The sequence below is a fragment of the Crocodylus siamensis genome, chromosome 6, assembly GCF_052110815.1.
Source record: "Crocodylus siamensis isolate JL-2025a chromosome 6, ASM5211081v1, whole genome shotgun sequence".
Lineage (NCBI taxonomy): Eukaryota > Metazoa > Chordata > Crocodylia > Crocodylidae > Crocodylus > Crocodylus siamensis.
In genome coordinates, this window is record NC_143400.1 from 56,090,678 (window position 1) to 56,104,515 (window position 13,838).

A 13,838-nucleotide genomic window follows, 5' to 3' on the forward strand; every position below is an offset into this window, starting at 1 on the left:
GCTACTGCCTTGCTCAAGGCCCTTGACACCCTGTACTGGATGGTGAATTCCAGTAGTCAATGATCACTATTGCACAGTGGTCGAGAACCTGGAGTCCCCTCACCAGGTCGTCGCCTGTGGCCAGGACCAGGTCCAGCAGGGCATTCCCCCTGGTTAGGACCATGCACCTCCTAGGTTAGGTGGAGGTCTTGTATCTCAGCAAGGAACCTGCATGAGCAGGCAGACCTGGCTGACTGCTCTTCCCAGCAAATGTCCAGGTAGTTTAGATCACCCATGGTGACCACATCCCTTGATTTAACTGCCTCCATGAGCTGACCTGAGAATTCCCAGTCCAGCTCTTCCCCCTGCTTGGGTGGTCTGTAATAGACCCCCACCATTAAGTCCCTTTCCCCATGACCCCACTGTATTCTGACCCAGAGCACTTCAGTCTACCCCTCCTCTGATCCCATTCTTAGTTGTTTACATGTATTGCTCTTTGACATAGAGTGCCACACCCCCACTTTTCCTCCCCATTCTGTCCTGCCTCTATAGTCTGTAGCCCCTAATGTTTCCTGCCCAATCATGGGTTGAATCCCACCAGGTTTCAGTGAGCCCTACTATGTCTGAGTTTGTACTAGCTATCTAGAGGGCGAGTTCCTCCTGCTTATTCCTCATACTTTGAGCATTAGTGTAAAGACATTTAAGGCCTTCTTTGAGTGCATGCCCCCCCCCTCCCCAACTCCTAGGACTATCTGGACCCTTGTCACTTACCTGGGTACTTCTTGTGCTCATCATCTATCTTGGCTGGGAGGTGTCCTTGTGTCCTCCTGTGGCCCCATCCCCCCATGAAGCTAGTTTAAACCATGCCATATGAGATCAGCCAACTTGGAAGAAAAGACATGCTTGCCTTTAGGGGAGAGGTGAAGCCCATTCCACCTGAGCATGCCCCCTGTGCAAAAATGCGGGTAGTCTAGGAACCCGAGACCTGCCTGGTAGCACCAACTCTGAAGTTGCCGGTTGACCTTTTTATCTTTTTTTGGGCAGACTTTGACTAAAGCCTGGAAATTTCTGGAGGCTTCTTTACTGGAGGTGATCTTTGTCTCTGGGATGTCACTTTAGCTAGCTCTGTGAAAACCCATGCATATTTGAGTAGATTATAAAGCATGGAGGGGGATACTGTAGCAAAATTCTCAGCAGATAGTGAAAGTAATACAGTAACATTTATGTGGACTAAATCTGCTCTGGGAATGCTTCAGATCTGGGTTGGAAAGACTTTCTAATTCATTGATGCTTTGACATGTTATCCCAGAATTGAGGGCAAGGTGGCTGCTGTTTATCTTGGTATCTCAGTGATTGCACTTCTGGGGACAAATGTCATGGGGGGAAGAATCTGCTTAATTCAAATACAGAGGGGACAAGAGGCAGAGAATTAAAGCCACTGAATGTGGTGGGAGGCTAATCAGGCTATAATCAGGCCTTCATTTTTTTTCAATTTGGCACCCAACATTACTGGACACCTTTGATAACTTCAACTTTAATCTCCATGTGCTTGATCTCCTTAACTGTAAAACTGAGAAATAATATTCTCACAATGGATATCTGAAGGTGTATAATGGATTGGGAGTATCTCAGTAAGCCAGTTGCTTTGATACATTCATGGGATGTGGGCCTCAAGAGATTTTGTTACAACAAATAAGTTTCTGCAAAAAGTTTCAGGTTATATAAATGCATTCATTGAATAATTGCTAATCATTACTTATAGAAACTTTGAACATTAATTATGTTTACTCCAAGCAGGGGTTCAAGAGTATATGCTAAATAAAGCTTAAAGCAATGAATCTGGAGGTGATAAAGAAATATTGAATAAGTATGCTGAGAACAAGGCATTAAATGTATTGAAAAAATACTATGTGCTTGTGTAATCAAAGATTTTCATTATCCATGAGCACAAAGGGGAACAATTAAGGTTGCATTAATTATGACACTAAATTTTTGAGTGCTTAATTTTACATTCTTAAAAATAATAATGATATTGAAAGAACATTAACACAAATTAATCACATTCATATCCATGGAATTATACCAAGGATTCAACTTTATACCAAAATTGCCTTCCAATTCCCACTGAAATTCAGTCTACTACCTTAAAACTTCCTTAAAAAACAAAGTCTCACTATGCAAGTCACAGCTCTGAAATGATGCCAGCCCAGAGGCAGATCCTGGGGGTGGGGGGGAAGAAGGGTACACTTGTGACCTTATACCCGCCTTTGATTCCTGCTCCACACAAAGTCTCAAACCAATTGCCTGGCAGTGGCAGCAGCATATCCAGTCAGGCAGTGTTGAGGGAGCCAATTGACTTCATAGTCATTATAATCTATCTGATCCCTTCTAAACTCTTCATTCCACCCTCTCTAATGGTCTTGATGTTCCACCAGTTCTTCAATTCTGCTGTCTGTTAACTGTTCCTGGTAGTGAAACTCCTATTTCACAGCCCTGCAGAATTGCTTGTAACTCATTCCAATGAAGTTAAATTTGTTTTTGTTTCAATCTTATATTGAATAATACAGGCTTAGCATATTAGTAAAGCTTCTAGTTTATTTTTTAACTAGAGAAAATGTGGGTGCCTGCAGATATGTGGGAATGCTGCACTTTAATTACAGTGAGTTGGAGCAGATTCAATTAATCAAACCTGCTGGAGTATGCTAATTAGCATGCTCCAGAAGCCTCTGAGTCTCATGTATTCAGTGTACCCAAGCTTCAAAATGGTGTTTTAACTATGGCACAGAACCATAGTTGGTGTTTTAACCACAGAAGCCAGAATCCACCTGCAGCTGTAGCACATCCCACCCCCACCCCACCCCTCAAGCACAGAGCCCCAACCCGGAAGCTGCCAGGCACATTTTGGCAGCTGTGGAAGCAATCCCAGCCACCCAACAACACATGGCTGCCACAGCTGCCAGCCACCTGTGGGCCAGGTCCATTCACTTGGCAGGCACCTGCCTGTGGAATGGATCCAATCAGTTGGCAGGTCGCCTCTGACCAGCGGGCCATATTTGCCTATGTCTGCTTTAGGTTTTAAGTGACCATAGAGCTAGTAGTATTACTTTTTTCCATGAAAGCTTTTACTTTTTATTTGGAACAGTATTTTCACTCATTATTGTTTAATCCCACACCCATTGTAACATAGTATTGGTGTTTCTTGTTACTGATTAATTATAATTTTAAAAAACAGCCACTAAGAGTATGCAAAGTATATATTCATACAAGTTAAGAAACTACCTTACTGTGGCATTATTTTTTTTCAGTTATCTTCTTTGCAAATTCTGCTACCTTTGCACCATCAACAAATAAGAGTCTTTATTCCATCTACTTATAATTCTGTCTAGCAGAATTCATTTGGTAAAAGCAGCATCAGTCAATGAAAAGCACTACAGCACATCTATATATGCAAGGTCAATGCATTCAGCTGATGACAGAAAAGAGAAAAGCAGGAAAGAAGCATGGCCCTTTTGATTAGAGGAAAATTAATAAAGGTTACTATATTTTATTATTTGAGAAGTGGAAAACCTGAGGAAATAATGGACCCAGAATGAAGACATGGAGAAAATCCTAGAGCCTCTACAGATTCTGAGCATTTTTCTAGGAGTCTGAATAAATGGACCCTGGATAAATGGTGGCAATAGAATCAAAGTAACTCTGGTGTAAATGAAACTACAATCTGAAAATCAGTCTAAGCCAGGGGCTGGATCCAGCCTGTAGAGCCATAATGGTGACAGCACTCAGCAGCAGCAGGATCAGCCACATTCAATGGCAATTGGCAGCACACAGCAGCAGTTAGGTGGAAGGCTTGCTTTAGACCGAGCTCCCAATTGGCCTGGTGCTGCTACAGGGCTGCTGACCCCTTGTCTAGGCCACCTGTTGAATTTTCAAAAAGTCCATGTTTGGATGATTCACCTTCCCAATATGCACACTCACAGGGTATGTACATTACACTTAGAAACTTGGGAGGTTAGATCAAGTTAAAAAATGGCCTCCTTATCCAACTCAATGCTCCCCATTTGCATCCTGCTCTTTGCAAATTAATTGCAGAACAAATTTAGGCCAAGTACAGATGTTCCCAGGATCCAATCAATAATCACATGGATTTTTTAAAGCATCATGATTGTAGAAAGTGTGCCAGTTTTATAGATGTTTGCCAGCAGTGGCAGCCCATTTAACTAAGTTGGAGGCAGTCGGGGGGCAGGTGGGGTGGGCCTAGTGGGTCCACAGATGGGTTGGGAGGATCAAGGGGCTAGCAGATCTGTGGGGAGTTAGTGGAGTCAGGGGAGGGGTTGTTAGGACTGGAGAGGCTAGTGGTTTCACAGAGGGTGAGTTTTGGGGGTAGGGATGGCAGAATTGGAGAGGCTAGCAGGTGAACAGGAGCATAGTTTAATAGGACTGGAGATGCTCATGGGGCTATTGGGAGGGTGGAGAGAGCAACCTGGTAGGATTGGGATTGGTCTGGTATGATTGGAGAAGGTAGCAGGTCCATGCAGTGGTTAGTGGGGTTCAGGAGGCATTTGGCAGGATCAAAGAGACTAGTGCATTTGCAGGGGGATTGGTGGAGTGTGGCAGTGTGGGAAGGAGGTTGACAGGATCAGAGAGTCTAGTGGTCCACAGCAGATGAGTTGGAGAATCAGAGCAGCTAGTGGATATGCTGAATGCTTGGTTTGTCCACATTGGGGTTTGTCTATCTAGGGGTGGGGAAGGTTGGGAGGCTAAAAATAGCTCAGTTGAGGGGCAAGGTAGAGAACTGCAACCATGGGGCTGGGGTGATTGGCTGAAATTTCCCATTCCCAGGGCTGCACAATGAATATTTACATGTTTGGTGTAACCCATTCCCAATCCATCTTTAATGTGCCTCTTAGGTGAACAAAGTTTCATAGATTTCATAGACGTTAGGGTTGGAAGGGACCTCAGAAGATCATCGAGTCTAGCCCCCTGCCCAAAGGGCATGAAGTCAGCTGGCGTCATAGGATCCCAGCAAGATAAGCATCCAATTTGCTCTTGAAGGTGTTCAATGTAGGTGCTTGAACCACCTCCAATGGCAGGCTGTTCCAGACCTTGGGGGCTCGGACAGTAAAGAAATTCTTACTTATGTCCAGTCTGAAACGGTCTTGCAGGAGTTTATAACGATTCAACCTCATCATCCCTTGGGGCACGCTGGTGAACAAATGTTCCCCCAGATCCTGGTGGTCACCCCTGATAAACTTATAGGTGGCCATCAGATCACCCCTGAGCCTGTGTTTTTCCAGGCTAAAGAGCCCCATGGCTCTCAGCCTGTTATCTTAAGGTCTGTTTTCCTGACCTCTGATCATGCGTGTGGCTCTTCTCTGAACTCTGAAGCTTCTCCACACCCTTTTTGAATTGTGGGGGCCAAAACTGGATGCAGTACTCTAGCTGCAGCCTCACCAATGCTGAGTACAAAGGGAGAATAACGCCCCGGGATTTGCTTGAGAGGCATCTATGGATGCAATCCAGCATTTTGATCACTTTACTAGCCACTGCATTGCATTGCAGGCTCATGTTCATCTTGTGGTCAAGTCTCTTGCTTCCATAGTACTAGCGCTGCTGAGCTTATATGGATGCTGCAGCTATTTCCTCCCAAGGTGGAGAACCTGGCATTTTTCAGTGTTAAACACCATCTGGTTCTCATCTGCCCATCTGGTAAGTTTGTCTAGGTCAGCTTGGATAGCCCTCCTGTCTTCAGGTGTGGATGCTTTGCCCCAAAGTTTGGTGTCATCGGCGAACTTAGCCAGTCTGCTTCTGACTCCAATGTCCACATCATTAATGAAGATGTTGAACAATATGGGTCCAAGGACAGAGCCTTGGGGGACCCCACTGGTCACAGGGCACCATGACGATTGACTTCTGTCTATTACCACCCTCTGGGTCTGGCCACAGAGCCAATTTCCCAGCCAGCAGATCGTGGTGGACTCAAGGCCACAATTGGCCAGTTTCACCTGGTGATCATGGGATACCAATTGAAAGCCTTTTTTGAAGTCAAGATATATGACATCAATCTCTTCTACCTTGTCCAGGTGATAGGTCACCTGGTCATAACAGGAAGTGAGATTGGTCAAGCAAGACCTACCTGCAACAAACCCATGCTGGCTATCCTTCAGGATGTTGGCGTCAGCCAGTCCATTAAGGATGGCCTCTTTAATAAACTTTTCTAAGATCTTCCCTGGGATAGAAGTCAGGCTGATGGGCCTTTAGTTTGCCAGATACACTTTCCTCCTGTTCTTGAAGATAGGCACCACATTGGCCCTCTTCCAGTCTTTGGGCACTACACCAGAGCACCAGGAGTTCTCAAATATCCATGCCAGAGGTTGGACTATGATGCTCTCCAGCTCCTTGAGTACCCTGGGGTGTAGATTGTCAGGGCAGGCTGACTTGAAGGTATTCAACCTCTCAAGGTGTTCCTTTATGAGGTTAGCACTGATGGAGGGCAAGTGATCTCCCTCACCCAGACCTCCCTGTCCCATAGCGGGCATGTGCATCCCATTGGACTAATGAAGGACCAACACAAAGTACTCATTTCATGGGTTGGGTTTTTCCTGGGCATCAGTTGTCAGTTGCCCCATCTGGTTTAGCAGGGATCCAATGTTGCCCTTTCTTTTTCTTTGGCTCCCCACATATCTGAAAAAGGAGTTTTTATTGTTCTTGATGCTCGAAGCTATTTGGAGTTCAGTTGCAGCCTTGGATTTCCTGGTTTGCTCCCTGCAGGACCGGACCAGTGCAGAATATTCCTCCTTGGAGGTGAATCCTATTCTCCATCCTTTGTAAGCCATTCTTTTTAGCCTCAGGAGGTCTGCTAGATCCCTGGAGAGCCAGGGGGGCTCCTGTGCCCTCCTGCTGCCTTTCCTCCCAGATGGAACCGAATTACCTTGTCCATTGAGGATCGCTCCCTTGAGGAGCAACCACTCTTCCTGGACTCCCCTCCCCCTGTGGTCATGGTCCCCTAGGGCCTCACTGACAAGCCTCCTGAGCTTGTCAAAGTCAGCTTTCCTGAAGTCAAGGACTTCCGTGTTGCTGACTGACTTGCCAGCTTTATGGCAGATGGTGAAGGTGATCAGCTCATGGTCGCTGTCACCCAGCTTCCCATCGATCACTAGGTCACCAGTTAGGTCATCCCCAGTAGCCAGTACCAGGTTGAGCAGTGCTTTACCTCTCATTGGCCTGTAAACTTCTTGAGTCAGGTAGAAGTCATCCACACATGATAGGAAGCTTTGCGACCACTCGGATTTTTCTGAGTGATCTTCCCACGAGATGTCTGTGTAATTGAAGTCACCCATGACAACCATGGTCCTAGAGCATGTGGCCTCAGCCAGTTTCCAGGCAATCTCCTGGGCAAGCTCTTGACTTTGGGTGGGAGGTCTATAGTAGCCTCCCACTGTTGTGTCCCCTGTGCCATGTTCCCCATGGATTTTAACCCAGAGGGTCTCCAGTCATCCACCCTGGTCACCAGTATCAGCTTGCAGGGACAGGTAGCTTTCCTTAACATAGAGAGCTACACCCCTGCCCCATTTATCAACTCGATCTCTCCTGTACAAGGTATAGCCATCTATACTTGTGGTCCAGTCATGGGTGGAGTCCCACCAGGTCTCCGTTATCCGTATGACATCATAATTATTTGTGTTAAGCAGGAGGATGAGTTTACATCATTTAGTGTCTACTGAAAAATGAGAAACAGGAATAAAAAAGCCAAATAAATTGGTTTGAGCTGAAATCTGATTCATGCTTACCCAAATTCAGGGGCATTTAGATGAAAATTTTTCATCTGGCCATCATACAGATTATATAGTGAGACAGGCATATGGATATGAACTGAGACCAGAGCTTTCCAGAAATGTTCAGACCCAGGCTAACAGTTTGCTCATCTCATCAATAAAGCCACATATGTGCAAGACAGTGTCAGAGGGTCTTCCTAATCATAACACTTCAAGAAAAATCTGTGTTTCATGGAACAGTAGAGAAAAACACCTATTTTGGGGGGGAGTACTATGTCAATAATTCATTATACAAACAATTATTTTATTATAGAAAGTTACAAAAACTTATAGTTTCATAGTTTGTAGGGTCGGAAGGGACCTGAGCAGATCATCTAGTCCGACCCCCTGCCATGGCAGGAAAGAATACTGGGGTCAAATGACCCCACCAAGATGTGCATCTAACCTCCTCTTAAACACCCCCAGGGTAGGAGCCTGCACCACTTCTCTTGGAAGCTGGTTCCAGACCCTAGCCGCCCTGACTGTGAAGTAGCGCCTCCTGATATCTAACCTAAACCTACCCTCTGCCAGCTTGTGACCGTTATTCCTGGTCACTCCTGGCAGTGCTCGGGGGAACAGTGACTTCCCCAATGCCTGCTGATCCCCCCTGACTAGTTTGTAACAGGCCACAAGACCCCCCCTCAGCCTTCTCTTTTGGAGGCTGAACAGGTACAGGTCCCATAGCCTCTCCTCATAGGGCCTGCCCTGTTGTCCCCTGATCATATGAGTGGCCCTCCTCTGGACCCTCTCCATGCTGTCGACACCCCTCTTGAAGTGCGGCGCCCAGAATTGGACACAATACTCTAGCTGTGGCCTGACCAGTGCCGCATAGAGGGGGAGGATCACCTCTTTGGAACTGCTCAAGATGCATCTGTGGATGCATGCCAAGGTGCGGTTGGCCTTCCTTACTGCCTCTCCACACTGCCGGCCCATGTTCATCTTGGAGTCAATGATCACCCCCAGATCCCTTTCCACCTCCATGCTGATAAGAGGGGAGTTCCCCAATCTGTAGGTATGGTGCCAGTTGTTCCTCCCGAGGTGCATCACCTTGCACTTGTCTGTGTTGAAACCCATCCTATTCTCATCCACCCACCCTTGTAACCTGTCTAGGTCTGATTGTAGCCTGTTTCATCCTTCCAATGTACCCACATCCTCCCACATCTTAGTGTCATCAGCAAATTTGAACAGGGTGCTTTTTATCCCCTCATTCAAATCGCTGATGAAGATGTTGAACAGTGCGGGCCTGAGGACCGAGCCCTGTGGAACCCCACTGCCCACGTCCTTCCAGGTTGAGAAGGACCCATCTACTACCACCCTCTGGGTGCGGCCCTCCAGTCAGTTGGCGACCCATTTGACTGTGTGGGTGTCTACACCACAGCCCCCCAGTTTCTTAATGAGAACGGGGTGAGAGACAGTGTCAAAAGCCTTCCGAAAGTCCAGGAAGATTATATCCACTGCTAGCCCTGCTTCTAATGATCTAGTGATTTGATCATAAAAGGCCACCAGGTTGGTCTGACAGGACCTTCCACTGATGAACCCATGTTGGTTGCCCCTAAGCATGCAGTCTCCTGCTGGCCCCTCCTGGATGTGTGCCAGAATAATTTTCTCAAACAGCTTGCCTAGGATCGAGGTGAGACTAACCGGCCTATAGTTTCCCGGGTCCTCCTTCCTGCCTTTTTTGAAGATGGGGACCACGTTGGCCCTCTGCCAGTCCTCTGGTACCTCACCAGAGCACCACGAGTGCTCATAAAGTTGTGCCAGGGGACTTGCAATGACCTCGGCCAGTTCCTTTAGAACTCTAGGGTGGAGATCATCCGGGCCGGCTGACTTGAATACGTCCAATCCCTCCAGAAGCTCCCTAACTAAATCCTCGCTAACCCATGGCCCAGGTGTGCCTCCCCCAGGGCCCGAGGGGGGCCCAGCAGGGAAGTGGCTGTTCTGGTCCCTACTTAGGAAGACGGAGGCAAAGAAATCATTAAACATGTTAGCTTTGCCGTCTGGTGTGACAACCAAGTTACCCATGTCGTCCTGCAACCCCACATTACCCGGGACCTTCTTTTTACCCCCTACATATTTAAAAAAAGACTTATTGTCCTTAATCTGGGAAGCTAGTCCCAGTTCCATCTCTGCCTTGGCCTTCCTAACTGCCCCCCTACATCCCCGAGCAACTACAGAATAGTCCTCCCTGGTGATGGCCCCTCCCTTCCATTGGGTGTGCACCTCCTTTTTAGCAAGGAGACATTCCTGGATTCTTTTGGTGAGCCACAGAGGCTTGTGTGCTCTCCTGCTCCCTTTGATCCTCTTTGGGATTACCTTCCTTTGGGCTTGGAGGATTGTCTCCTTAAGGAGAGACCACTCTCCTTGGACACCTGGCTCCCCTCCTCCCCGGGACCTCAGCGCTTCTCCAACTATCCTCCTTAGCTCGTTGAAGTCTGCCTTCCTAAAATCTAGGGCCGCTGCCTTACTGCATGCCTTTGCCACCTTGCGCTGGATGGTGAATTCCAGCAGGCGATGATCGCTGTCGCCCAGGTGGTCGAGCACTCGCAGCCCCCTCACCAGGTCATCACCCGTGGCCAGCACTAGGTCCAACAAGGCGTCCCCCCTGGTGGGGCTGTGCACCTCTTGGTTAGATGGAGGTCCTGCACTCCGGCCAAGAACCTTCGTGAGCATTCAGACCTGGCTGACTGCTCTTCCCAGGAGATGTCCGGGAAATTCAGGTCCCCCATGACAACCACATCCTTAGCCTTCACTACCTCTGTGAGCTGACCCAAGAATTCCTGGTCAAGCTCTTCTCCCTGGTTGGGAGGTCTGTAGTAGACTCCCACCATTAAGTCCCTTTCCCCTCGACTTTAATTAAATTTGAAAGGACTGAATGCCCAGCACATATATGGAAAATTATTTTCTTTGTGCATTTGTTTTATTATTATTATTATTATTATTTAAACAATATATTCTATCAGGATACGGTAGCCTGCATAAATAAATGACTGACCTGTCTATCAAATCAATATCAGCTTAATGGTGTCATACTGCAGACAGGCAGTTTGGTGTCAAGCAACATAAGACACTCTGATCATGTTAATGCTACCAACTTCACAATTTCTAATTGACAATCATCTCAAGTACAAATAAAAAAACCACAGGTCAGTGAACTTTACAGAGTAATTTTTGACAAAATGGCAGAGAAAAACAGTTTGTGTGTATAGCAACAGAACAGGGTGAAGGGAGACATTAGAAAAACTTATGATAAAAATAAGTGATCAGAAGATGTGTTCGTCATTTGAGATATTACTGGTGAAGATTAACATGAGTATCATTCAAGAAGAAAGAATTATCATCATAAACATGGACACTCCTGGCAAGGATAATTAGAAGTACAGACTGCAACTCACAGTGACAATAGACTGAAAATGAAAAGAAATACTTTAAGCCAAAGAGAAGAAGGAGAGCAAATGAAAAAGAAAAAGAACCTGTAGAAGAAACTGTGCAAATGAAGAAAGCACTAATGATAAATGGCAAGAAGAACAGAGAGAAGACTCACAGGAGAAATGACTAAAGGCAGCAAGCTGTTCAATTATGAGGAAAGCCAACAGGAATCTTGCAGAAAGTTTAATAAAAATTCAGGAAAGGAAAGGTGGAGGTGGCTAAGCAATTCTACAGAACATTTTCCCAACCTCTTCTTCAGTGTTAATCTTTTGCAGCCAAAAAATATGTATCATATTTTGTCTTATTCTGAATATAGACAATATGAAAGCCCATTATGAAGTCATCAAGATTAAAATCAAGAAACAATCAAAAAGAAACATTCTATTTATAATTTGATCACAGAAGCCTGAACAGCCTGACTAGTCTTGTGACCACCAAGAAACTTTTATTATTGAGACTCATGTCTGGTACAAGCATAGGGGCTGCCAGGGCCCCTCAGCCAGTCAGTGGCAGGAGGCAAAAACAGTGCCATATTTAAACTGCAGTTTTTGCCTCCCTGCCCATGAAAAGTGAACTGCAAGTGTGGCCCCATCACCAATCAGTGGTGGAGGGACACACAGGGGAACCGGCAGTTTGGTAGGCCCCTATGTATAACTGAAATGCAAAGGGGAAACGTTCTAGACTGGAAAGGCAAACAGCACAGATTGGGGCAACAAGCTGGGTAAAGGGGCAAGACAGTAGGGTTCATAGATGAGAGCAATTATGAAGTAGATAAGAAGCAGTAGGTGGGAATGACAGCTGAATAGAATTGGTTAGGCAAGGACACTGGTGACAGGATGAAGAGCTACTGAAGACAGCAATAAGACTAAAAAGCCCTCCCTAGGAATAACAGTGATTGTATAGGTCAGCTTGTACCCTGTGACTGTCACCTCCCTGGCTTCCCTCTTCAGGAATATGACAAGTTATTTGGGCTGAACTTTGAGAGAGACTTTGGTCCATAGTAAGAAAATCATTTTTACAGCAGTGAAACACATGCATTATCCCATTACCCAAACTCTCTCTTCTCCTCCCCATGTAAGTTACCAAATTCTTCTATCGGGTGGGGCCATACCTGGACAGCAAGAATGTCTTATCAACAGACTTTCTTCCACCTGTGAAAAGAAGAGCAGCAATTATTCACATGGAAAAGTGGCACAAGCAGAATATGTAATATATTTTGATCCATCTCCTTACAAATTTGCTGTTGCAGACAAGAAGGGAGTCATCACTGGGGTAATAAACAACCTATGTGCAGCTCATCAGTGAGCACAGCATGTACTGCAAAGATTCATAGACTGTACAAAGCTCACTTGTGAAGAAGAAACCCTAAATTACTTTGTTTTCTAGAAGGAAGGGAGATAAAGAACTGACACACACAAGATTAGCCATACTGGATCTGAGCACTTTACAGATATTTATGACCTGTCAAAGCATGTGGTACATTGCACTTTTCATGACAAGTACTTCACTTTACAGGAACAAATCAATATACGCATGAAATAGAAATAAAAGTGATAAATCTATTCCAAATAGTTTATTTGACATTTAACTAGTGAAGAACATTTACAAATGACACAGGCATCAATGGAATTACACTGTATTCACCTTGCTATAATTGAGATTAAAATATGGCCCTGCACTACTTTAAAGACACTTCCAAAATTTGGGAAGATACGCTTTAAAGGAGCCCTCCTACTGTCCTCTTTGTATCCAGGCTGAAATGTATATCAATGACAAATTGGTAAGCAAAGGAAACAATAAAATGTGACTGAAGAACATGAAAGTATGGCAAATCATACAAATATGAGACCCAAGGTCCCACAGGACCTTTTTGTATGTCAAGTAAAAAATCTTAAAATCAATAAAAGCATGAACCAAAGTCAATATAAAAGACTTCAAAACAGCCATAATGCAAGCTGAGCTCTTCAAGCAAGTAATGACTGTAGCAGTGACATTTTGTATTAATTGAAATCTTTTCACTGAGGTGTCTGGCAGATCATTTAAAAGAAAACTCTATTATTCAGGCTTAGAAATAATAAAGATATAAATGTCAATATACCATAAAAGCATAGAGCACAGATTAATCCTATTTCATCAGTTATTAAAATGTTGATGTTTCAGTCATAAAGTGAGAGTATTACAAATTTTATTATGAATTTAGAGGAGACGTTTTAGATTAGACACATGCTAAAAATTAAAATTAATACTCAGAAACAGACTACAAGGGCCAATAAGCTAGGCTAAAAGAAGCATTGGCTATGATGTATTTGCACATAAAAAAAATGAAATTCCCAAATTCTGGAAAATCACTTTTCCTAATTGTCAGTTTACAATTTGCTCTTTATTCAACAATAAATATCAACTTTAAATAATGTTAAATGCAAAAAGTTGACAAAAATGAACAAAACAAGTTACACTTAATTCAGTGCATAAAGACCTCAACAATTCATAGTTAATGAGTATGTGAGTATAGATCCTAATGTGGTCCCTCTATTACAAAATAGATACCAAACCTCCAGTCCCCTCTCATTCTACTACTCCATTTTTTCTTCTTAGTGGGTAGCAAGATGTATTCTGGCTGGA